Source organism: Arvicola amphibius, chromosome 8 (assembly GCF_903992535.2).
Source record: "Arvicola amphibius chromosome 8, mArvAmp1.2, whole genome shotgun sequence".
NCBI lineage: Eukaryota > Metazoa > Chordata > Mammalia > Rodentia > Cricetidae > Arvicola > Arvicola amphibius.
In genome coordinates this window covers 41,018,420-41,042,231 of record NC_052054.1, presented here as the reverse complement: position 1 = coordinate 41,042,231, position 23,812 = coordinate 41,018,420, and the positions used below count along the sequence as shown (strand labels likewise).

Sequence of the window (23,812 nt, the reverse complement as noted above, 5' to 3'; positions counted from 1 at the left end):
CATGCTTAAGCCAAGATCCAGGGGCATTCTGTGAAGAGGAGCTGAGTGTATGCAATCTGTTTTTATAGCAAATGAAGATGGCTCCTTCTCTGTGGTACCCATATCTGTGCTGGGCACTTGGATGCAATGTGTCAGTCTCTCTTACATTTCTGGCTCCTGTGGAAGAATACCTGAGAGAAACAACCATCTGAGAGAAGCAAGATTTCTTTGGTGCACCAGCTAGAAGGATACAGTTTATCAGGGCAAGAAACACAGGGTAGTTGGAGTCATGATAGGAAGTGAGAGCTAAAGGCACAGATATTTATACATTGTTGAAAAAGAAGAGTTGAGTAGGTGAACTCATATCAGACTATAATCCTAAAGTCCACTCCCAGTAACCTCCTCCCTCCAGCTGGGTCTCACTTCCTACAGTTTCAATAGCGAGAACCACCACCATCCAGGGACCAAATTTCCGAGGCGCAAGCCTGTGGGAGACATTTCACATCCACTCCAAATGAGCTACATGAGGTCATGTTCTAAATGTGTGATGGATATCCACAACTTCTCAAAAATATAGCAATGTCACGTGCTTTCTTACATGATCTTTCGGTGGGTAAGTGCAATACTGTTTGCTGTCGTGTGTTGTGTCTATGAGATGAATTATTTTCTCAACTTGCCTTTCATCAGTGCTGATGCACTAATTACTCCATAGATGTTGTAATTGATAATCTTAGGTACATCTGGTGTTGGGAGTAAAATTCCTTTGAATTTTCAGCACACAGTGTCATTGACTCAGAGGTTCTACTGTTCCTAAGGAAGCAAGGAAAATCATAGTGTTAATTAGTTTAAACCTGTTTCAAAAACAGAGTCAAAATTTTCAAATTTCATTATTACCTTAATTATCCTCCTTTTGGTTCTCCAATGAGTATTTCTTCTCTCCCTTTTTGTTTTCCATTTTCAGGAAAGAAAGAATTTGGCATCACCCTTCACCTCTCTTAGAAATAACAGCACATTTTAATCAGAGATTTGTAAGTATCCTTTCATGTTTCTCTACTAAAAAAATTAGATAATGACTCGGGGAAAGAAATAGCTCCTTTGTTTGACCAAGTATAGCCACACAATATGAATGGGCATGAAAATTTGAAAACTAGACCTCTCTTCAAAGACAGCAACAAAATATTATAAAGGAAACCAAACACCAATCAGAAATCATTTACTACATGTATGTACAGCTAGTGAATATAACATTTATTCTTTGGCCAATTCTTCTTTCTTAATGACATTTTCACTGTGTTTTTCTCTTATGTGTATATGTGTCCACATATGTATGAGGCTGGCATGTTACATATTGATCTAATGAGGCACCTATGTAAACATATTTTAGAAAGTTTATATCACAGGTAAGAAGGAAGAGAAAAAAGAAAGGGCATAAATACAGGAAAGAGAAGAATGTTTATTCATTTAAAAGTCACGTGGCTTATGTTGTCCATGCTTAACAGTTTTAGTATGTTTTTTAAAAGTCCGTGCTGCATCTCACACAGCTAAGATTTGTTCAGTTTCAACACATTTTTAAAGCCTACTACGGTGTCATAACAATTGTGTTCGATGGGTCAGTTCTGGATCTGGAAATCTGACAGACCCATCCTGTACTACTTAGTGAAGAGTTGAAGATAAGCAAACAGATTTACAGATGTGTTATTAGGTAAATTTAGAGGAACCAGTAAGAGAAAAACAAATAGAAATCTGTCCTCCAAATGTTATTTGTAATGATAGCATTTTTACTATTGACTGTTTGAAAGAAAACTGTGGGTTTAATAAGGCTATTTTTATTTATCACTAAAGCCATGATGAGTGGATATATATTAAGTTAGAGAATGCAGTTCCAGGGTCCATGGTTTAAAGAGAGATCAAGAAAGCAAGGCCACTCACCAGCATCCTTACTAGCTGGGAAACCTCCACACCATATGCTTGGGTTTCAGAGTGGTAAATATCTGTATCTGAGGTTTGTTAACCTGAAATGATCACTGCTTAAGATCTTTCTATGATCCAGCAAAATCCTCAAATCACTGTTACTTACTAGTTAATATTCATTTTATCTTGGCTAATCTATAGTTGCTATAATAACCTTACCATTTGCAGGGTAGCCAATAAAACCAGTCAACAGGCACTTGACATATTTCTAGCTGCGTCATCAGATAAATTTTAGCAAATCATTTATTTCAAAGGGCGTGTTCAGCTCTTAAACATTCTGTAGTGGTGTGATCTGTTTTCTAGTTATGTGAGATGACTTTGGGGTTCTAATCCATCTACTTATTAATTTGCCAATCCCAAATTTCTGATGATGTTTTGACAGTACAAGGCACGCTATGGAGTTTCTTCCATAGGTTGTGATAGGAACCAAGTGAAATAACGAAGCAGCGCTACATAGAAATGAAATATGTCGACATTACTATCACATTTCCCCATCGTTCCTATGTCATTTTCATAAATTTTGAGCTTTTATCCGATGATGATGTTCCTTAGTAAACATCTACGAACTGTTTTATGTGTTAAGTTAGTCTCTGTGGAATCTTGGAGAAAACTCTTTCAGGACAGATGGTTGGCCACACTTCCCAGTGTTTCCTTCTGAAATGTGCTGATTTAGCAGATCAAGTAGCAGTTTCGATTTTAAAAAAACTATCTGATTTCTACATTTTGAATCACCTCCTACCTTCATCCCTAGGTGCTGAGACAGAAAGCTATGCACATGTCTGGCCTGTGTGGGTGAGGGGATATATTTATGTTTGGCAAGTCCAGATTAAGCTGAAGGAGTGAAAGATTTGTGTTATGGGTGTCTAATAAAAGCCAGGAGTGAAACTTGCTAGATGGCAGAGTTTCTCAGCTAAAAAGAACTGTAGATACTGTTTAGTTTAAGTCTCTTACTCATGGAGGAGAGAAGCAACTTAATGTTTTGCCCAAGGCCACAGCAGAAGAGAGGGATTAGAATTTGTATTTCTGCCCCCAATTCCACTCTATTCCTATTGCACTATTATACTAGGCTGGCTCTGCCTCTGCTGTTTCAGGAGCAGCTAACACGGGTGAAACCAGTTTCTCTAGTGCTGAACTGGACATCTGAGCAGTCTTGCAGTGAAAAAGTAGAAAGTGCTCTTTGAGACAACTTTCCTGTTCAAATATCCACCTGCAAGTATCCAGAGGAATATCACTTAGCAAGGAGGCCTCTGAGACCCAAGAGGGGCAGACTGTGAGTCCCATGTCCACCTCTACTGTTGCTGTCTTGCCTCTGATGCTGTGCCTTTTCTCAAGGTCCCCAGTTGTGCTTTTTTCTAAGAAACAAAATCCAGGTGGAAGACCATGTTTCCAAAGAGAGATGAACACCTCTCAAGATGAGCAGAAAGTGGCCAGCTAGCCTGTCCTTGGTTGTCTCAACATTAATGGGTCGTCCACAATGACTCCACAGGCGTTGTCACATGGAGTCTCCCCAACTTTGGGAGGTTTTGTTTTGTGTCTAAGCAGAGGTTTAGACAGCTTATGTGCTCACCTAAGGTTTTATTTAAGAAACAGAAGCACCAAGATCAGGTGACAAACCGTTGCAAATCCTGTGTATATCATGTTTTATCACTGATTCTTTTTAGCTCTGCCACATATAATTCTGTGAAAACAGGTTAATTTTAAATGCAAGTCACTTGCAGTTTTATGAATTGTTAAGTAGGAGACATGAGCTACGTTGTTAATTATTCTCACCTCTCCTTTAGACTACTGCAATGTTCTCTAAACTCTTAAATTTTAAGAACACACCAGCAAGCCTTAGGGATCATCTGCCTCTAATTCACCAACTCTGAAATTACAAGTGTGTGCCACCATGCCTGGCATTTATTTAAACATGGGTTTTGGAGATTCAACTCAGAATCTGGTGCTGAGAGAGAGGGCTGAGTTATCTCTTCAGATCCTGTAAACTCATTTCTTTATTTGCATGTGTGTATATGTGTGTGTGCCGTATATATGGCACACACACGCACACACACACACACACCTATATGATGTGTATGTGTGTATGTGCTTGTGTGTGTATTCATGTGAGTGTGCTTATGTGACAAATTACTCATGGATTATCTCATTTTGTTCTAATTGGCTGCCTTTAACCACATCCATCAGTTCATGTCAATTCCAGTGAATCGTGCAAAAGAAAGTGGACTGTGTATGTGATTATCTAGAGCAGAGGGACATGTAAATTTCTTCTGTACAATATAGATCACCATCTTAAAATAAGCCTACTAAAACATTTTCTAAACATTTCAATATTCTGTAACACACTTGTTAATTTTACTATCAACTGGTCACCTTCATGGGTCACTAAGATGTATTATGAAAAAGTTGTTATAATTTTCTCCATCACACACTGTGATGGAGCTGGGAACAGGAGCTGGGATCATGCAGTCCAGTGTATTAAGGGGGAGATTATACAAAAGTGTGGGCAATCAAAAGGAGTTATAGTTTTTAAAAGACTACAAATTTCATGTATAGTGCTAATTATTATGTGTATAGAAAAATAGAGAGATGAATAACCTATGTTTTGCAAACAAATCTGGAGGTAAGTTTTAAAAAGAATTAAATGAAAGAAAAGAATTTTAGATTCTAAAGCAAAATGCCCATCTTATTTGGCCTCAGCTGAAAAATATTATGGATACAAAGAAATACTCATTTCCTGCTATAACTAGTTTATCTTAGAATTGAAAGACACCTCCGAAACATGTTTCAAGTTATATAATGCTTTCTAGAATTTCCTGTGGAACTGGCTTAGAATTTTAGTCATGGCAATCAACAGTACTTTAGACTTGAGAGGCTCTGTGAGGAGATGGAAGGAACATCAGCTTTCTCTCTGTGACCCATAAACATTTGCTGAAGAATGTTATGCATGATTGCATTTAAAAAAGAAAAAAATTGAGCTTTATGCTGTTTTTGATTTTTCCATATGCTAGACTAGAGGCTACTGAAAATGCCGGAAATGTTCTTTTTTGCATATTTACATATAGTCCGAGTCTCACAGACCCCGGCATTTGAGGATTCCAGGTTTTCTGAAATCCCTGTTTTCTAGGGCACAGTGTGTATCTGGGAATTTAAAATTGAACTCCTCTTGGACTAAAAGCCTCAGGGACAATGGACGGATGACAAGGGAACTTGTACCAGAACATTTTTCATTCAACCCAAATAAGAGCTGTCGTGCACATAATAATTATATTAAGCTCATACTTTTGATGCAAATAAGATATAGTTTTAGTAAATTTTAGCAAAAAGCCTTCCAAATTTTAAACTGTTAAGGTTAGTACATTTAGTCCATAGGTCTTAAAGTGAAAGCAAATTGATTTTCAAATGTTTAGAACTAAATTAGACTATGCTTAGCCATTTTGTCCTTCCTTAGCATCCTGCTGTTTCCATTGAGTGGCTAGAAAGTCTAGGTTTGATTCAAGCAGGTGTGTGGAACACAAGTGTCTTAGGGTTTCTATTGCTGCAATGAGACACCATGACCAAAAAGCAAGTTGGAGAAGAAAGGTTTTCTTTGGCTTATACTTCAGGAAGGAAGTCAGGACAGGAACTCAAGGAGGGAAGGAACCAGGAGGCAGGAGCTGATGCAGAGGTCATGGAGGAGTGTTGTTACTGCCTTGGTCCCCATGACTTGCACAGCCTGCTTTCTTATAGAACTCAGGATCACCAACTCAGGGATTGCACCACCCACAATGGGCTGGGCCCTCCCCCATCAAGCACTAATTCAGAAAATTCAGGTTGTATTTTATGGAAGTATTTTCTTAAGGTTCCCTCCTTTCAAATAACTCTAATTTTTGTGTTAAATTGATATAAAACCAGCCAGTACCGTGAATCAGTGAGATCACAGGTAGTAGCTACTTATTTACTAGAAAGAAAACTAAAGACACAAAAGTATTCCTGCCTACAATGCAAACATCGAGGAGGCATTACGCAAAAAGGACCAAGGAAACTGATCCTTAAAGTGGTTAAGAAATTCCCTCATGTTGTGGATCTGGTTGTACTAGGAACACAAGTCTAATATCCTTTCTGGTCTTGAAAATAGGTAGAAAACAAAATTTTGTTTGTTCATAGAAAATATATCCCACCTTAAAAAATAATACCTCTTTTCCATTAGTTAATTGGTGGAAATGCTACCACTAATGAGTCAGCTGGTTTAGTTTAGAGCATAAACCTGTACATGAATGAATGAGTGAATGGTTTCCCAAGAGTTGGTTTGGATAGGATGAATTAAAAGGGGTTTTGGAGGATCTGTAAACTGATAGAACAGAAAGATGCATATCAATGAAAGAAGTTAAGAAAGAGGGTAGGGTATACAGTTGATCTGGGAAATCTGATTAAGAAAAACTCTTTAAAAAGCTTCAGTTCTCCACAATTGGTGGCTTCTGGTGGGGGTGAGGGTGGGGAAGGACTCAGTTTTCTTTAAGGGGATAGCCATGGGGAATTTGACCATGCTCCAATGACCATATGTGCAATACAAATTGGACTTGTTTTTAGTTAATGAGGGTCACGGGGTTAGGGGGGCAGACCTGAGAGGACAGGGGAATGAATGTGGCTGGGGTCCATTAAGTGAAATTCCAAAATAATCAATAAAAATATTATGTTGGGGAAAGAAAAGACAACGATCACATTGATCAGATATTGAGCTTCGTTTTTTTTTTAATTAAAACATGCCTGAGACAGTATAAAGTGTTCATGGAGTGTCTTCTTCACTTCTTTCACACATTAGTTCTCAGACTTTATCTCTTATAAAGATGGTAAATATCGACCTCATTTCCAAATATTTCTTCTGATTTGTTTGATTTAGGTAAGAAAACGTGTCCAGTAATACTTGTGAAACTTTAGTTAAATGCATGAGATCTTTTCCGTATTGCCTCTTGCTTTCTCCATCTTTTATATCTCTGAGAGAGCCAAAGAGATCTCAGTCAATAGATTCAAGATGGTGAGGCTCCCTTCCAGCCAAATGAGTGTCTCTTAGCAACGTTTTCTGTGAGCAACTCTTTCTCGACTCTTACTGAAGACCCTTGTAGGGTCAGGTGATTATTTTCTAGTTTGTTTGCTTGGTTTTGTTGTTGTCATTGTTGTTGATGGTATTTTCTTCAGTTATTATAATTCAAATAGATTTGGGAGAATTTTCCTATTCCAAAGTTCTTTGTTATCCTTAATCAAATGTCATAGGATGTAAGTGAAGAATTTGAATGTAAACAGAGTAGTAGGACAACTCAGAGTTGTCTTGGTTCATGCAGGTTACCTAGAAAAAAAATGTAGAATGCTTAAAATAGCAACAGACGTTGTATTCTTGTGTCAAATTCACTGAAAACTTCCTGTCTGTAAAGACAGGCTTTTCAAATGAGAGCAGCAGCAGGTCAGTGGATATGAAGTTCAGCTGGAGTGTGCAACTGAATCTTTGCTGTCCCTGGCTGATGCATAGAAAATATTTGCTCATGCCCCCCAGGAAACTATGTCTCTCCCAGAAGGAAAAAGTACCCTACCTAGTACTTAGTGACAACGATATTAAACTGTTTTATCCGTGAGCCTCATACTTGCCCATGAGAATGAAAGGTAGCAGAACCCAGAGGAAGACACTGACATATATCCTGATGTATGTAACAAGGGTAACAAAATTTTATAATTTAGTTCAATTTTTAATTTACTAAAAGGAAAATTTTACTTAGGTCCGAAACTGAGCTCGTAGGTCTCCAGGGCTGAGTATGTGAGTTGCTCGTCATTGCGAAAACCACCAATTACAACCTACTAAGTGAGTGACATATCCTCATAGATGTGAGAACCAATTAATCAATGCCGTCTGGAAAAGGTGGGAAAGAGACTACAAGATGCAGTGAGAAAGATGCAACAACTTGAGCTGTATTCTAATTCAGTTTTCAAGCCTGTTAGCCTCAATTACCTACAGAGTTAAGAATACAGATGGCACCAGATTCTCTAAATCCAAAGCTCCCTGGAATACAGGGAACTCTGCGTTGATAAGAACTGTCGTCATTGACGGTTATAGACAAACAAATTAGGCAAACACTTCATTCATTCTTCTGGCATAAGATTAATCCTCAGCAAATAGGGTTTCTTTGGTTTTGGTTTTGTGGAGGTTTTTTTTTTTTTTTTTAATGTTGATTCTTTCCCTCCTCCTGTATGTCCCCTGGCTCTCACATTAAGATTTTAAAAAAGATCTCAGGAAGAGCTAATTTGCTGTAAATTCTGTTTGCCAGGCTCCAGGCAGGCACAGGTGGGGTGTAATTTTCAGAGACCTCATTTTGTCTTCTCCTTTCTACAATTTAATCAAGTGCAAAGGTGAGAATCCAGTTCCTGGCAGAACAACACATAAGAAAGAAGAGGCATTGATTTACACTGCCTGGCATCAGAAGGGAAATGATTTTGTTAGCAAAGCTATAAAAAACCATATCTAAAGGCTGCTAAATTCAACAAGGTCAATGTCAGGGCAGATGGATGAAGCAGAGTGGCTGGTCATTCAGCAGCTAAGGTTAAACGATATGTAGGCTGAGGTGTATGTAGCTAGAAGAAGGTCACAAAATCTTTGTTATATGTTTCAAAGGGAAATTGCAGGATTTTGCAGAGCATTTCAGGTGGATTTGCCTTACTATATAGAAATGACTCAAAGGACAGGATAGTAGCACACGGCCCCCACCTGTCTGCTATTGTTAGTGCATCAAACAGTGGTTTCCTTTATTGCATTATTTGTGTCTTTTCTCCTTTTCAAGAGAAAATGTTGTTTTATAAGATGTAAATCATTTTAATATTCGAATAAAAAGCCATAAGGATAAAGTACATCAATAAAACTCTAAAATGACATTTGAAAAACTCTTAAGTTCATTAAAAACCAAATTCACATTGGCCTCATACTGTTTTTAATGAGTAATTTCTGTTACCTATTTTGAAAAGAAAATAAGGTTGAAGGTAAAATTAACTCACCCAGACATAACATAGTGATTAAATTATATAGAAATTTATACCATAAATTACAAGAGTTTTCTATTCTATGAAAGACTTTTAATGAATATGGAAGTATGTATTTCCTCCATATATAAACTGTATAATAGTTAATGAGGAACATGAAGAACACATATTATTTTCAAAATTATATTTTTCAGTTCCATGATTTATATTTTTAAGAGTAAATAAAATTTTAAGAGTCAATTCAAATCAAAGTGTTTGAACCAGTTGAGTTGCTTAAACAGTATGTTGAGTATAAAGCACTATGGAAATGGGGCTCCAGAGATGGCTTAGTGGTTCTTGCAATGGGCCTGAATTCAGTTCCCAGCATCTAAATTTGGCAGTTTGCAACTACCTATAAGTCTAGCTCCAGGATTATAATCATTTTTTGGCTTCCATGACCACTGGCATGCAAACAAACACACACATATACACTACAGTTAAACACACACACACACACACACACACACACTAATACAATATGATATAATAAAGTAGAAATACTGTAGAGAGTATTTGGATCATAGAGGGACAATACTTTGAGGAGATTCATGCATGTGACAAGTGAATGTACTAAGTAAGTTTTAGGGGGCTTATTTCTAAATTAAGATATTTCTATTTTATACTATTATCATCCAATTTTATAAAGGTCAATGGAAACTGGATAGAACATAATAAAATCACTAAAAACCCATGTTTTGGAATTACATGTAAGAAATTTAAATCCTAACACAGGGCAAGACTCTCACCGTCTAGAAAATTCAGTTTTACTCATCTCACGTTTATAAGCTTTCTTTTTCTCTCATGCGCACACACATTTATATTTGCGATAATGACTAAATGAAATAATGCAGTAAAGCAATATACAGCCTATAGATGAATATAAAGCAACTGCCTAACTAAAGGCCCATTGAAGAAGAGCTGCTAAATTTGTATGACTGATAACAATTTAATTATTAACTGAGATTTCTTTACTGGTTAAACTTCCTTTAGTGTCTTGCATGAGAACTGTTAGCTGGAAATAATACACATAATCTAGAACAAAAGATCACCCAAGTATCTGACGTTTGTGAAGTGGAAACAAAGAGCCACAGTCATGAGAGCCAGAATGGCTTCTGACAACAACCTGACTTCAACCTTCTGAGATGAGACTGGAGAACTGAGAACAAACCTTAGAGGAGGAAAAAGCAAACAATGACATAAGAGTAAGGTTTTATGTTCTGGGAAGGGAAATGAATCATTTACTAGCCAGTGGGAGAATTCATAATTTGAGGAGTACTTGGCTATGGAGTATTTGCTGAGGTCCCCAGGTCTCCAGCCCTCTTAATTGAGCAGCAAAGACATATCAATAGAAGTTTTAGTGGGGTTAATAAATCCAAGAGAATTACACCCTAATTTCTAGGGAAAATCCTAGCAAGGTAGACAAGTTCCATAGGTACTAGGGCACTAGAAAGGTAGAGAAGTCATAAGAAACAGAGACTCCTAGGTCGATGAGCTTGAAGACCACCTCAGAGTTTCTAGGCTCTTAGAGGAGTGTGGTAGAAACAGCAAAATGATTCAATAGGTTTCAAACACTAATATAAGTTGTTTAAACAGACATCAAACTTCATATATCCTAGACTGGGCCAGATGCAGCTCTGTATTATACTTCAACTCAATGTTGGGGTTACATTTGAAACAATTGTAGATCACAGTGTACAGAATAAATTGCACCCCACTGAGGGTTGGTGTCGACACATGATGTATGTAAAACCAACACCTTTCCCCTTTCTATCCTGCAGGCTCCTTTTCAAGGGAGAAGGAAAAGTGGTACTATGCGATGTTTTCATCTATTTACCCCCATTGAAACGAAAAGCCAAATGCCACTTGACACTGAAGTCATAAAGCTGAGGGCAGTTCATCAGCTGCATATAGTGACAGCATGGGGATGGAATGGGCATGGGGAGAACACTGTATATTTTCAGGGCCACAGACAGGACAGTTTTTATGTATAATGATGTGCAGATGCCACTGGCTGCTGAGGAAAAGATGTAATTGGTTTGCTCGAAAATTTATACAGGCAGACAGAGAGTAGGATCCTGCTAAGTCAGGGTTTTTAGAACCGGTGCTTGGTCCCTTTGATAAGAACATGTGTCTGGCTCAGAAACCTTATCTATAGGAAGAGTGGTGAGGGGATGTATGGCTGGACCAGTTGCAGAGTATTACATCAGATGCTCAGCCTTAACTTTTGTCCTTAAGCCGTAATTCATGCTTGATATCAATTAAGGTGGTTTGTTTTGTTTTTAATGTTTGCTTTATTGTTTAGTTTGGTTTTGTTTCATTTTGTATTGAGATGGGGGTCTCACCATGTTACTCTGGATGGCCGGATTTACTATGGCAAATTCAAATTTATGGTAATCCTCCTGAACCTGCCTCCTGAGTAGTGGGATTATAGATATGTGCTATTAAACTTAGTGAACAACAGTTTATAACCAGATAATAACAGAGACTCTTAGGAATTGGCAAAACATCTCTACTTGTATGCAAATCACCCACTTAAGAAAATATGACAACATATTTTGAGATGGCAATAAAACATGTGAACTTTACCACACAGCCTCTTGTCCAGCCAATAATGGCAACTCAGGGACCTGTGTGACACTGACATAGAACTCATTATCTCCAGATACCAATCAATGCCTTTGGTGAGAGTGACACTTAGCAGGGGCAGGGGTATCATTTTCCAAGTTGTGTTTTAAATAAAAATTGTTTGGAAAGATCATTAGAATTCCTACCCTGGCTGTCTCCTAAGCCTAATCATCACTACATCTTTATGGGAGGTTGAATTCCCACTAATGTCTTCCTCAGGCCCTCAGCCTGAGTATTCTAAATCACATGATTTCCCAGGTTGTTATTGTTGTGTAGTACTCCTAGTCAGATAACAAGTATCGTAAACAGAGACTGCACTTTCAGACCTGAATAATCACACAGAAACTCTATTAATTAGAACCCTGTTTGTTCAGTGGCTCAGGCATATTTCTATCTAGCTCTTACATCTTAAATTAACCCATTTCTATTAATCTCTGTATTGCCACATGGTCATAGCATTACCTCATTTTCTACATATCTGTTTCCTTGGTGACGGGCTGACATCTCGCTTACTCTACCATTTTCCTCCTCTATCTCTGCTTGGATTTTCCATCTTGCTATATTCTTCCCTGCCCCTACCATAGGCCAGAGCAGTTTCTTTATTAACCAATGGTAATAAAACATATTCACAGTATACAGAGGGAATCCCACATCAGAGTATCCTATTGTGGTTAAGTTGTAGTGTGAACCTAATAGGAGAATTGGACTGACCTAGTTCATCCTTTGAGTATCTGTAAAACAATAAATTCCCAGTGTTCATTATCGAAGGGAGAAACTTATGGTAATGGTCTATAAGTTGGGAAAAACGTTCATGTGGGGCCATTGGCCAAGGCATCCAGTGCTTATATGAATGCCTACAATGTGCCTAATGAACCACCCTTTGGCTTTTTCCTTTATTAGAAATGTTTTGACTAGAAGATAAAAATAAAAAAACTCTCCATAAAGATCCATTGTATGAAATAGAAATATTACTACTGTATTCACTCAGTTTACCACAAGAAATTTGTCATATTGCTGAGAACATTGAGAAGTGGAGGAATTCATGAATGTCATGGTGTCTGTCAAATAAGAAAGCAGAGAAGAGATCACCCCTCCTGGGGAAGAATTTGTAAAAATGCCCAGATGTGACTTCATTCTGTATCCGAGTTCCTAGTAGACATGATGAGCTAATAGGGCACTACTTCAAGAATCCAAGGTAAACGGGTGACTGGGTACTTCTGAGAACAGGTTCAAGCTCTATGAGGTTCTATTCCAAGACTCTAATCTAATTTCATGGTTGGCCACACTACTGGAATATAGTATGAGGCCAAGAAAAGGCATTTAAAAAATTAGAATCTGAAGGGCCATGTGTAGTTATCATAGACAACCCAGAAGCTAGAGGTACACCGAGAATGCTGCAAGTGTTTTGAGACTCAAAACCCAACTCCAGTGAAAAAACCTCCTCCAACAAGGCCACACCTCCTAATCCTTCCCAAATGCTTCTACCAGCTGGGGACTAGGTATCCAAACATAAGAACCTATGGGAGCTATTATCACCCAAACTATTATAGATGTTGAACTTGTATCTACCTTGTGGGTACAGAGAATGTCAGTGTCTATTCTTGAGTGTCAGGAATGGAATGGCATATGGGTTAACCAGTGACTTCCAAGTATTTAATAGTGGTGGAAGGGCCTTCTACTGTCTGAGGTAGTGACTCATTTGCTTTTGTAAGCTCCTTTCTCACTCCTTTTTAAAACATCATAATATGTAATTTTTTTCTTTTACAAAGATTGTGTGCAACTAGCACTGCTGCTCAGGGACACCATAAGTAGCTCAGCTAAGGTGTATCATGTCTCCTTGTAGACAAAAGCAACTGTGATCAAGAGGCTGTTGAAATGTGCGGCAAACTCGTCATATTAGTCAGATTAATAGTAGTAAAGTATTTGCAAGTTATTGATAGGGTGACATCAACACTATTAATCAGGAGGTTTTTAGATACATGGGCCTTTATGGAATGGGGCCATAAATTAAGATTTTAGAAGCCACTGCAGGACATCATCCTTTGTCTCCCTCCCCACAATGCAAGAATGGGACAAATTAAGACCAACTGAACAAAAAATGGAGAATCAGTCAGGGTAATCCATCTTTCACCCACCAGCTCTTATATAATAAGTTTTAATCCCTGAAAACACTATTTTACATTAAATGAGACATGTTAATTATGTTAACATGGAATAGGGGTGGCAGAATCAGGATTTCTCATTCTGTCAAATAAATTTATGTCAGAAATTTAATATAATTTTCATTACGTAAGAATATCTATGCAGATTATGTGATACTTTAAGGCAGTGTGTTCTGATGACTAAGGCAATAATAAATAATAAATTGTTCTGTTTTTATGCTTACATATTCCTCCAACACTATAGGAAACAATATGTTCAAATTTAGTAAGTACTTCTGATTCAACCGCTAGTGGGCCTTTATTTTATTAATTTTTAATTTTTTTTTCAGACAGTTTCTTTGTGTAGCCCTGGCTGTGATAAAAGTCACTTTGTAGATCAGGCTGCCTCATATTCAGAAATATACCTACCCCTGCCTCCCAAGTACTGAGATTAAATGAGGGGACCACCACCATACGCATAAAATGAATTTTTGTTCACCCACATATATGTCTGTCTGAGGGGTTTGGAGCTCCTGGAACTGGAGTTAGACAATTGTAAAGTGCCTTGCAGGTGCTGGGAATTGAACTCATGTCCTCTAGAAGAGCCGTCAGTGCTCTTAGCCACTGAATTATCTCTGCATTCCCCCTTAGACTTATTTAAAGTCATGGTAAGATACCAATCGGTACATTTCAGCAGATATCATTGTAAATTGTGAACCTATATTCTGAAGACATAAAAAAAGATCAGAGCCCTTTTCCCTTTCATCTACAAACTTTTTCAGGTAAGTTTTAAAATCCAGTCAGGTTAGCTTGTATAGCTTTGATCAGAGATTTTTTTCTCTGTTTTCCTTTTTCTGTATTTAGTTTTTTTTTTTTTGAGGTTGAATATTTATTCAAGGGGGTTATGAAGGGGGAAGGGAGGGGGGCGAGGGAGAGAGAGGGAGGAAGCAGAAAAGTGGGGAGAGAGGTAGAGGCGAAGCTGCCTCTCCGAGAGGAAGATGGAAAAGAGCTGTATTTAGGTTTTTAACTTTTATCTTTTTTTTTCATTTTTTTGTGGCGGTCATGCACTGGATATATTTGATAGAGGTGGTTGGGGAGGGTCCTCTTTACCTCTGTCATATTTATAAGTTTCTTCCTGAAATCAGTATCTTCATGTTCACAGGTCTGCCTCATGGTAATTGTTGATTTGTATGTGTAAAGTTTGGATTCACCCCTACACAAGGTTCCACAAGGATGCCAAGCATTGTCCTGCGGCATGCCATGAATGTTTCCCTTTAACTCTATGGATTAGGATCTTTGTTGCAAGAGAAACACTGTCAGTGATATGGTGCCGGGAACGAATGCCAGATTATGACTCAAACTTGACTAAAACCATCTTCCATAATAGCCCGACAATTCCTATTCCATGGGCAAACCCTTCCCCTTTCTCTTTTTCATCACCATTTTTTAAATGAAAAAAAAAAAAAAAACATTTGAGAAGATTTTGTGTTTCTAACCAGGCGGCATTTTATACTTTTGTCTCTACCTAGCCATCCATTTCACAGACTTTTGGTGGTTATAGGGAAATATTCAGGACCTTATTAGCCTGCATTCAAAGTGGCTGTATTTTCCTCAAGAGATTCCTAGTTCTTTTTCCTGGGTAGAGGTCCACATCCAGAAAAATCCTAAGTCTATGGCTTGCATGGGGTCTTGGGCTTGTGATTACGACTTACCTCTTTGGTGTGCTTTTAGGCAACAGTGTGGAGCCCAGGGCATATTGGCAATGGGTTTTGCATCCCAAGATTGGTTGAGTGCCAAATGTGCCTTCCTCTCCCTATCCCCTTTTTGTTTTCATCAGCACCTGGGCCACAGGCCACGGGCCACCATGGATGTGAACCTTGATGCCCTTGGGGGTCAAAAGAAAACAAGTGACAGCAGCAAGGGAAGCGACAGCCCAGGAGTCCAGCAAGGTCACTACCCCTGCATGAACAACAACTGGAATGCCATGCTTGATTTTCTGCAGGATGGTGGTCTTCTTCCTTTCCATGATCTTACAAAGGGTTGTCCTTCAGCTTGTCCCTTGTACTCACAATTACAAACATCTGTATTGTAACCTCAAGTAACCCATGGCAGTCACCGGGATAGACACAGTGACCAGAGAACTCTAGATTGAATCATAGAAAGTAAGACTGAACTTCTACTTGGTGAGGGTGCTGCCCTTTTGTTGGAGGGAAGCTGCTTGTTGGTTCCTGGCTGCTCAGCCCTGAAATAATTATACAGAAACTACATTATTTAAAACACTGCCTGGCCCATTAGCTCTAGCTTCTTTTTGGCTAATTATTACATATTTACCCATCTCCATTAATCTGTGTATTGCCACGTGACTGTGGCTTACCAGCTAAAGTTATGGCATCTGTCTCTGGCAGGGCTCCATGGTTTCTCCCTGATTCCACCTCCTTTCTTCCAGCATTGAGTTTAGTTTTTTCCCACACTGCCTAAGTTCTGCCCTACCATCAGGCAAGGCAGTTTCTCTATTCACCAATGGTATTCACAGCATACAGAGTCCCATATCACCCTTTCATTGCTCTTAAAGCAGAAGCCTCAGTAAAAGAAGTGTTTAACATGATACCATGTGACATCACCTTGGAGATGATGAATCATTGTATGGAAAGAGACAATAATGGTTGATAGAGACAACATGCTACCACTCAGCCCACAGCTCAGAGTCTCCAGCAGTTAGATGTCATGTTTCAGCTATTGGCTTATTTCAGAACCAGCTACGCAACAGCAGTCACTTTATTATGACTAGATGTTCTTTAGATATCAACGCTTAGAAGGCTATGTAATTCCTAACACCAGTAATTTGCATTGCTTCCTGTTCACCCCATTGGTGAGGCTAAGATGCCCTCTCTGGGAACCTGGCAGTGGTTGAACACATGTATCATTGAATAGATGATATCCACAAAAGTTTGAGATCACAAATGCTCATAGGACAAGGCCAAGAACACTGAAGGCCAAACAAAGACTTGAAGAGGTCAGAGTGAATAACCAGGCACTGTGAACAGTAATGAGAGAATCCTGTCCATGATTTCCCAAGGAGGTTAGGATTTGCCATGCACCTACTAGGAGCTAAAATCTGCTACTAGGGATAAGCAGCAATTGTGCCTGCTCCCTGAAATAAGGATACTTTAACTAGGGGTCCACCATGGCAGCAGAGTGAAGGGAGAAACATGTCATTAAGTAAATCGAGGCTCTTATCATTTTACCAGTTTGATGCAGCACAGAAAATTGCACCTTAATTTTAATGCCGTAGGCCACATGAAGGAATGAATCCTGTAGATGGTCATAAATTATTGGGAAATGCATGGTGAGAAAAATTTTACTTGCTTTTTTATTGATTTTTTTTGATCTCTACATTTTTCTCTGCTCCCCTTCAACCCTCTACCAAGGTCCCCATGCTCCCAATTTACTCAGATCATCTTGTCTTTTTCTACTTTCCATGTAGATTAGATCTATGTGTGTCTCTCTTAGGGTCTTCATTGTTGTCTAAATTCTCTGGGATTCTAATTTGTGGGCAGGTGTGAAAGTAAATGGTATTATTATTTTTGAACTAAACAACTGTCAAGACTATGAAGGAAAAATGAGAACCTGTGATTTAAAATAAAAACTATTAAAGAATATTACTTTTATATATTTGAATATCTATATATGTGCAAATGTATGACCAAATGAAAGGGAAACTTTGTTAGTACTTGGATGTACAAAAATTGAAATTTAAAACCAGAGCTAACTTTTCTAGAGTTATGGAAACTTAATGACCAAATAAGCAAATCCCAAAACTATGACAACCATAAAAACCAAATATATGATATGTTTAACACCAGGATCATATATTTTTAAAACTCTTTTTTAATTGATAACTATGTTGGCAAATAAGAAAGATAATTTTTCATGAGCTCAGAAGAATAAAAGTTTACAAAGATCAAGGTGAGTGCTAAATGATGCCTCTTTGCTTCTCCATCTCTCTCTCTCTCCCCCAAACACTTGAATAAACTTCTGTTTATTCTAGTCTCATTTCAAGTCTAAGGACCAGGATGAACGATTCTTGCTCCAGTCCAAGTCTGAGTTCAATGGTAGAGGAAATGTGACGCTGTAAGTCAAAGACAGGCAGAGAGATCAAATTCTTCCTTACCCCATCTTTAGGGGGTGTGATGAAGACTGCCTATCCTGGGAAGGACTATGTACTTTGCATAAGCCCATGCTGTTAGATTTAAATCCCATCCAAAACCACTCTCCTAGGATATCCAGCTAAAGCTTAGTCACAATCACAGCATCCCATGGCCCATTTAAGTTGACTTGTAAAAGTAATCATTGCCATTGTCAGACGTAACTGTCAGTGTGGAATGAAGTGAGATGATATTGAGGTGTGCTTGGTCAGGTTCAACTTGGAAGAGTCGTTCCTGTCAGAATGAGGGTAAGAATAGATATTTTATATATACAGAGAGCAGAAGGCTCCATGAATTTTAAAAGTTTGTTCTGTAAGGGAAACAAGGTGAGCTATTTCAGGGGTTACAATATAGTAAAGAATTTTGTGAAAAAATACCAATTTTATGGATATATATGTGATCAATTGCCAAATAGATATACATGTTATACATTTAGATATGTCAAATTATAAGTGACCTAATTTTATGTGGTTGAACAAAAACTGTGTGTGTGATTAGAAATGTTAAATACTGCTATGAACTGTTGAGTAATCCAACTTATCTTAAAGAAAATATTTATAATGTGAAGTCCACTAAATAAATACTATATTTGATGCTATCTGTAACATACTTATTGAATTTTAGATAAACTATTATAGGCTGTATTTATTATTAAGAAACTATTTTTAATAAGTCATTAGATGGGATACCTTAAGGTCTTGATTTTTGCTCTCATTTTGATATAAAGCCATTCATGGCCATCTGCATTTGGAAACAGTAGGCTTTTCTATAGATTTGCTCATCTAACTTTTCTTCCTTTTAGCCTTCTAATAGTTTTCCTTGACATTGGTCTCTATTTCTAGGTAACGCTCCTCATATTCATATTTTCTATGTAACATGGAGATTTTTTTTGTGGTTCCCTAGTGCTCAGAGACAAAGATGCACTCATGCATTTTAATGACATTTGCTTCCAGTTATGCCGCAACTCAGCAACAATCTATGTCAGCTAGACATTCCCTTCTTGGGGGGGGGGGGGGAACTCAGCTTTTACACATGGGTGTCACTGTTGTGTATATTACAGTTCTTAGTTTCTTTATGGCTGATTCCCCGGAATCTGACACTGAGCAAAGCACTCTGCAGATCCTCAGTAAGACATGGCTGAAAGCAGCTGAGCTGTGCTGAGCCACTGTCACAGGAGATGCAGATGGAAGCATTAGTGAGGATGGATGGACTCCCATCTTTCCCTCTTAGCTAGGCTACTTCTTGCCTTCTGTTTCTTTAAAATAGACCAATGACCACCCTACAACACAAGATCACACAAGGGAATTTTCATCAGAGGGCTTAAAAGCAGTGCACGTTCAAAATGATTTTGTCAGTTTTCCTACTATGAACATCCTCTATGTATATATGTGATAACCATTAAAAAGAAACCATGAATTTGAGCGAGAGAGGGGCAGGCAATGATAGGAGGGGTTGGAGGAAGGAGAGGGAAGAAGGGAAGTTATGTAACTGTAACTTTGAAAGCAAAAACAAGTACTTTTAAAAACTGTCACTACAGAAAGTTTGGAAAACAATAAAGTTGGGAGGGAAAAACAGAAATCACAGCTGGTAGCTCCACCCATAAAGGACTGCTGTTTCAGTGCATTTCTCTTAAACTGTTGTTTCCTCATCCATTTTGACAAATGTAAGAGATGCATACAGGTTACAAAATTATTTTTTTTCACTTCTTTTTTGAAACACATTTTGGATACTATTTTCCTGAACTCAGTGTACTTATGTAAGAAAAATAGAGTGACATTTTTATTTTACAAAAGATTTTGTGCAGGTTAAAGGAATCCATTTAAATATATTTTCATCTGTTTAACTTGATTATAGGATAGTATGAGTATTATAATTTGAGGAACAAAAAGCATTTTGAAGAGATGATTTTTCATGTTATTTGCTTTTCGGTTCTTTTAGTTTTACCATGACGTAAAAAGTCCTCTAAATGCTTCAAATTTTCCTACTGCGATTTTGATTCAATTTTTGCTTGATGAAACACTAAACTGGTTTCTTCTCCTATAATGAAAAATAAAGCCGCAGGGAAGAACAAAGCGGAGCCTGAGCGGGTGCACTCATACTCATTTTATTTATTTTTTGGCTTTTCTCTACAGCAAGGGAAAAAGGATTAAAAATTACATTTATTCAAAGATAGATTAAAAGACATTCCAAAGAATTTTTAATTAAATGGATAAAATAAGATACACTAGTAAAAAAAATTTAAAATATATATACAAATTCATACATATCTATGTATCTATAAATATAGATATAGGTATACATATATAGTAGATATATTGAAGTATCATACCTATATGTCAACTTATTTATCCATGCCACTTTAATGAACAGCTTTACTCTTTAGTCAGGTCTTTTATTTTTTACCATTATGCTTTTTGGGGGGTTATATTTACTTAAATTAGAATATATATTAGAAGTTAACAAGTGCTGAGCGAAGTGAGGTGATCAGGAATTCTGCCCATGACCTTCTTCGTTGTAATTATAACAGTACTCAGACTAATGATTATCCTCCAAGCATCATGAAACAATTGAGGATCTCGACCCAGTTTAAGTCCTGAACACAACACTGAAAGAGTTTATTGCAGAAAGAATGTAAAAATCTTTCCCTTAGGGAGAGACTCTCATGGGTGGGACTAAGGAAGTGTGGTTTTCTGTTACAAAGGGCTTTTCTGGTCCAGATGCTGTAGAATAGCAGCAACAAGGAAAGTGGTGTGTATGTTCATACTGACAGATTATACACGTGTTTTTTTTTTTTATTAAACACCAACTCAGTAGGAATGTCTCCATTTTAACCTTTTTGTCATTATAACCCATACCACAGGCTGTCTCTAAAACTTTATCCACAGAGTGGCTAAAGAGGGCCATTGGTGTCCATAACACTATTCTATTATAGCATTGATAAATTAATGTAATCGGTAGCTAAACACTTTTCATGTAGGAAGTTACTAACGATCAACATTTAGAGCCATTGTTTGCTTGGGTCCAATAGAATAATATAGGTTATATTAATCCTACTTTAATGCCAATAGTATGAAGTTTGCAAAGAACTTAAAAATTTTGCTGGAAGTCAAAAGACTGTAGGGAAGCAATGCAGGATTCAACTTCAGGAGTGTTCCCTTTTAGATCATCAGACTTGCAGTTTTTCTAGATGGGCTACTAAACAAATGAAAGGACCCCATCGGAGGCAAGTACTACTTAATGCTGTTCGTTTTCTGCAATGGAGTAGTTAAGTATGCACTCCACTGCTCAAAAGTGTCTGTTGAAGTCTTCATTTGAAATGGTTTTCTGTCAAATAGGCACAAATCTAAGTTGCTTAAGGAGATGGGGAATAAAATCTGAAGGCACTTTTAGTGCAAAGAGATGAGGGATCAATAAGAGATACAATTTTTAAATCAAAATGTTTATCATAAACGATAAGGATATATTGTAAATATAACGTGCTATCACATATGGTATAAAATGCGTTGTATTGATGAATTTTAAAAAATAACTCAAGAAGTTAAAAATATGTAGATTCTTACATTTATTGTTTTGATGTATATGGTACATAGTACATTATTTGATTTGTGTCAGACTGCAATTTTTCATTTCAAAGATGAATGCATATGTGTATATACATTATAAAAGAGTTCTGAAATGAGAGTGTGTGATTGAAAGTGCTCACACTTAAATTGCTGCCCTAAGTTATCTTTCTGGCAGTAGAATAGTTGCCCTGCAGCTTTTGTTGATGATGTGTCCCTCAGAGTAATCCTATATTTAGGAAAGAAACCCAAAGTACAAAGACCGAATCTCCTCCCCATTGAGAAAAACGATCATAATAAAGGGGACCCTTGAAAACTCTGGAACTGATTTAAAGTGTTGGGACTACAAGTGTACAGAAGACAGTTGATAATTGTATGCTACTGACTATAGGTCAGTATGTTTGTCCAGTTTAATATTTATGAATCCCATCCAGAGATAACTTATGTTAGAGCATAGAGCTATTGAATGCCTGTCTGAGGACAAAAGTTGATGCTCTAAGAGTTTTGCATTAATTGTGACTCTGTGAATTATAACTAATGTGTGTTACACACACATATACACACACACATACACACAAGGTCCTGCATTTTCCTAGCTTAAGGCCTTCATGTAGAGCTATTTGAATGTCACCATAACAAAATCTACTTAGCAGTTGATAACTGGACTTACAATCTTATGTTTTTATCTTATTCTTTAGCTGCCTCTAATCTTTACTATGAATGTTGGAAGCAAACTTTACCACTTTCTGACTCACACTGGGTGTAGGTCTCAGCTTCTAATTCACATTTGCTTAGTGACTTTATTAAACGATAAGTTTCCAGTTTTCACACAAAAGAGAGGAGTGCAAAAATATTTCTAGTGTGGCCATGATGGCATTTTAACTTCTCCTTCTCTCCTTTCTACTGATCTCATCACTCATTGGGCATTTTAAAGCTATCTTATTAGCAGAGAAAATGATCCATATGAAGACAGTGGATGTAAGTTATAAGGATTCTAAAATGATGTTATTTTCCCACAAGTGTAAATTGAGTTCTCAGACTTTTGTGGACTCTAGGTGTCTTTGTCCCTATTTTGAAGAATGGGGATATGTTGTGTCTGGAAGCAATCATAAAAGGAAAAGAATGAGTTAGGGAAGATGAGCAGGGCAGTCTCTCACACCAGTAGCTTGCTCTGGAACTTCCTGAAGTGAGCTTCCACTAGAATATTCTGATGCCTGGAGGGCCAACCCCACTTCCAGTGTTGGGAAGAACCTGTTCCTTCTCTGCTCACCTAGTGGAGATGCTCAACATGTGGGTCTCATGTATCCCAGCTATGGTTGGGAATTCCTGAGTTGGGGTCCCTAACTGTGATTGGTGTACTATTCTTTCTATTTTGAATTTTCTTTCTTTCTTCCTTCCTTTCTTTCTTTCTTTCTTTCTTTCTTTCTTTCTTTCTTTCTTTCTTTCTTTTCCTGCTTCCTTGCTTCCTTCCTTTCTTCCTTTCTTTCCTTTCATCCTTTCCCCATTCCCTCCCTCCTTATCTCCCTTCCTCATTTCTTCCTTCCTTTCATCCCTCTCTGCCTCCTTCTCTCCTTCCTTCCTTGCTTGCTTTCTTACTTTCTTCTTTCATGAGAATGATTCCTTCTAATACTTGCTAAGTCCTCTCAATTTGAGTCACTTAGAAGATAAGATATAGACTGTCAAAATGATGGAAGTTTTAACACATGAAGATGTTATGCTGTTGTTTATAGCTACAAAGAAGGTCTCTCATCCAAGGGACGAATGAAAGTGTCAATCTGTGTTCTGTATGTCTCCCACACATAGAGATAAATAAATACACATGCATACATACAACCCTCCATACACACAACAAATCAGGTATATATTGTACAGGTCTAGTTTCAATCTTTCCAGCACTGGGGGTAGGGGAGGATCATTCATTCAAATGAAAGCATGATTATTTTTTAGGAGAAGTTTTTGGTGCATAGAGAGTTTATTTTATCCTCCTGGGTAGATGCTTTCTTCTCTTATAGAAAGGAGCATGAGGAACAACAATGGGAATAAAAGAAGGAATGCTATCTGGACTTGGGAAGAACTTCACAAAGAGGCATTATGTTGCCTTAAATTTGAATTAGACTGTTCCATTGGGAGGTTGCAATGAATTTGAGAAGGCCTTAAAACAGATTGACTGTTTTATAGACATATATTTATATTTATATAAATAGCTATGACTATTTATAGAGTGTCTATAATGGGTCAGTCTTTCTAGCAGGAAACAGAAAACAGCACAGTCCATTAAAGGGGATCCCCTATGGCAACA

At 37.6% G+C, this 23,812-nt stretch overlaps 1 protein-coding gene across 1 annotated transcript in view; it reads left to right on the top strand.

The window, feature by feature from the left end:
* The first annotated feature begins 938 nt into the window (after nt 1–938).
* The window catches only part of Pkib (cAMP-dependent protein kinase inhibitor beta), a 38,547-nt gene continuing 15,673 nt past the window's right edge, over nt 939–23,812 (top strand). Inside the window, exon 1 of the mRNA XM_038340246.1 lies at nt 939–1,007. The gene's annotated coding sequence lies outside the window, so the exon portion shown is untranslated. The remainder of the gene's footprint in view (nt 1,008–23,812) is intronic.